We start from the raw sequence: 3,812 nt of genomic DNA, 5'->3' as shown, positions 1-3,812 counted from the left end.
GCAGACATGATTGTTAGAAAGGGTTTTAGGATAGAGAGAAAAAAGTTTAGAAACTTTTAGAAAAAATAGATAAACAAACTTTTTTTAACCTTTTCAAAACTTTTGAAAATGTTTCTAAAACTCTTTAGAAAGTTTAAAGAAAGAAAGTTACGCTGTTTAGGTTAACTGTGTATATTCTGAAGTACTTGGTATATGTTTTTCTTATGAAAAGCACCAATGACAAAGTGGTAAAGCAGTTACAAGTACTTATCCCATCGCTGCACCACCAGTGTAGGAGGCTGGCCTGGCTTATAGTGGGTACCTGATGGAACTTACACCTTGTGCCAGGTCCAGTTATCCTTATTAGTAGATTAGTAGTGTTCTAGCAGCTTAGACTGATAGAGGTAGCTATAGCAGAAGGAGCTTAGGCTGAACCAGGAGACATGCCAAGCTCCTACTATACCACTTATATCATATAGCACTATATCATAAAAAACACAATACTCAAGAGTTACCAAAAATAAAGGTACTTTATTTCAGTGACAATGTGCCAATAATATCTCAGACAATATACTCCCTTAGGAGGTAAGTAAAATACACCAAATATACACACAAACAAACCAAAATCAGGTAAGCAAACAGTTAGAAAAGTAGTGCAAACACTGTAGAATACAATAGGATGCAATAAGACACAATAGGCCTAGGGGCAACACAAACCATATACTCCAAAAGTGGAATGCGAACCACGAATGGACCCCAGGCCTAGTGTAGTGTGTAGAGGGTCGCTGGGAGTGTAAGAAAACACTAAAGGTGTCCAAGATACACCACCCCAAGACCCTGAAAAGTAGGAGTAAAGTTACCTTACTACCCCAGAAACACACTAAAGTCGTGATAGGGGATTCTGCAAATGCAACAACTGGGTGCAAAGCACTAAAGATGGATTCCTGGACCTGAGGACCTGTAAAGGAAGGGGACAAAGTCCAAGAGTCACGCAAGTGTCCAGGGGTGGCAGGAGCCCACTAAACCCCGGAAGAAGGTGCAAAAGGCCTGCCTCCGGGTGGAAGAAGCTGAAGATTCTTCAACAACGGAAGATGCCAGGAACTTCTCCTTTGGTCAGAAGATGTCCCATGGCGTGCTGGAGGATGCAGAGTTCTGTCCACACAGAAAGACCGCAAACAAGCCTTGCTGGCTGCAAGAGTCACGGTTGAAAAAAATGGGTGCTGCCCGGGCCCAAGAAGGACCAGGAGGTCGCCACTTGGAGGAGGAGACAGAGGGGGTGCTCAGCAGCACAGAGAGCCCACGCAAAAGCAGGCAGCACTCGCAGAAGCACTTGAACAGGTGTTCAAGAAATCTGAGGACGTCAGTTGTCTCAACACTACAAAAGAGGGTCCCACGAAGTCGGTGGTCTACTCAGTGAGTTGAGCAATGCAGGACGGAGTGCTGGGGACCTAGGCTGGGTTGTGCATGAAGGATTCCTTGCAAAAGTGCACAGAAGCCCTAGCAGCTGCAGATCACACAGTACACAGGATTACTGTCTGGCGTGGGGAGGCAAGGACTTACCTTCCCCAAATTTGGACAGAAGGACCACTGGACTGTCGGGGTCACTTGGATTCAGCTCCTGTGTTCCAGGGACCACGCTCGTCAAGATGAGAGAGGACCCAGAGGACCAGTGATGCAGAAGTCTGGTGCCTGCGTTATCAGGGGGAAGATTCCGTCGGCCCACGGGAGATTTCTTCTTGGCTTCCAGTGCAGGGTGAAGGCAGACAGCCCTTAGAGCATGGGTACTCACAAACTTTTTCTCGGGGGCCAAAATTGCAGTATGGTTTGCGGCCGAGGGCCGCACTGAAGTGACAGCAGGGGTGGAGGGGGCGGGGCTTATAGGGGGCACAACCACCCCGCCCCCTTTTTCAAAACATTGCTAAACAATGCTGCATTTTGAATCCAGGTATAACTACAAACCTACCCCAGTAACACACACAGTGCACACACACACAGCGCCATCTGCACACAGCGCCATATGCTCTCACCCCTACCCCAGTAACACACACAGCGCACACACACAGCGCCATCTGCTCTCACCCCTACCCCAGTAACACACAGCGCCATACACACACAGCGCCATCGCTCTCACCCCTACCCCAGTAACACACACAGCGCCATACACACACAGCACCATCTGCACACAGCGCCATCTGCTCTCACCCCTACCCCAGTAACAGACACAGCGAACACACACAGCGCCATCTGCTCTCACTCCTACCCCAGTAACACACACAGCGCCATACACACACAGCGCCGTCTGCACACAGCGCCATCTGCTCTCACCCCTACCCCAGTAACACACACAGCGAACACACACAGCGCCATCTGCTCTCACTCCTACCCCAGTAACACACACAGCGCCGTCTGCACACAGCGCCATCTGCTCTCACCCCTACCCCAGTAACACACACAGCGCCATACACACACAGCGCCGTCTGCACACAGCGCCATCTGCTCTCACCCCTACCCCAGTAACACACACACTGCGCCATCTGCTCTCACCCCTACCCCAGTATCACACACAGCGCCATCTGCACACAGCGTCTTCTGCACACAGCACCATCTGCTCTCACCCCTACCCCAGTAACACACACACTACATTAAAAATAAATAAATAAATAACCAAAGAGCCTTACCTGCCTTAATAAAGCACTGTAAAGATGCCACAAATGTACAACGGCACGGCAGGCGGGCGGGCGGCAGAGGTGGAGAAGGTGACAGGAAGCAGACAAAAAAGCCCCGTAAAAGTTAGCTGCAAGCGCTAACTTTTAAGGGGCTTTGGCTTCCCACCACTAGCCAGGATCGTCATTGAAACTCCATAACTAATGGCCGCCTTAGGTAAACATAGAGGAGGGCTGCGGGAGCATGAGCGAAGTAGCCACTATTGCGCATGCTCCCACGTCCCTCTTCTATGTTTATGTACTGTGGCCATTATTTTATGGCGTTTCTCGGACCGCCAAGATAGGTCCGTGGGGCCGCTGGCGGCCCTCGGGCCGTACTTTGAGTAACGTCGCCTTAGAGCATGCACCACCAGGAAACAGTTGAGAAAGCCGGCAGGATTAGGCGCTACAATGTTGCTGGGAGTCGTCTTGCTACTTTGTGGCAGTTTTGCAGGCGTCCTCGAGCAGTCAGCGGTCGTTCCTTGGCAGAAGTCGAAGAGAGAGATGCAGAGGAACTCTGGTGTACTCTTGCATTCATTATCTGAAGACAAACCCACAGGAGAGACCCTAAATAGCTCTAAGAGGAGGATTGGCCACCTAACCAGGTAAGCACCTATCAGGAGGGGTCTCTGATGTCACCTGCTGGCACTGGCCACTCAGAGGCCTCCATTGTGCCCTCACACCTCTGCATTCAAGATGGTAGAGGTCTTGGACACACTGGAGGAGCTCTGGGCACCACCCATGAGGTGGTGATGGACCGGGGAGTGGTCACTCCTCTTTCCTTTGTCCAGTTTCGCACCAGAGCAGGGGCTGGGGGATCCCTGAACTGGTGTAGACTGGCTTATGCACGGAGGGCACCGTCTGTGCCCTTCAAAGCATTTCCAGAGGCTGGGGATGCTACTCCTCCACAGCCCTTAACACTTATTTCCAAAGGGAGAGGGTGTAACACCCTCTCTCAGAGGAAATCCTTTGTTCTGCCTTCCTGGGACTGGGCTGCCCAGACCCCAGGAGGGCAGAAGCCTGTCTGTGAGTTGGCAGCAGTGGTAGCTGCAGTGAAAACTCCAGAGAGCTAGTTTGGCAGTACCCGGGGTCCATGCTGGAGCCCCGGGTATGCATTGGATTGGCACCCCA

Source organism: Pleurodeles waltl, chromosome 12, assembly GCF_031143425.1.
Source record: "Pleurodeles waltl isolate 20211129_DDA chromosome 12, aPleWal1.hap1.20221129, whole genome shotgun sequence".
In the NCBI taxonomy this organism is placed as follows: domain Eukaryota; kingdom Metazoa; phylum Chordata; class Amphibia; order Caudata; family Salamandridae; genus Pleurodeles; species Pleurodeles waltl.
Note: the sequence above shows the minus strand (reverse complement) of the source record.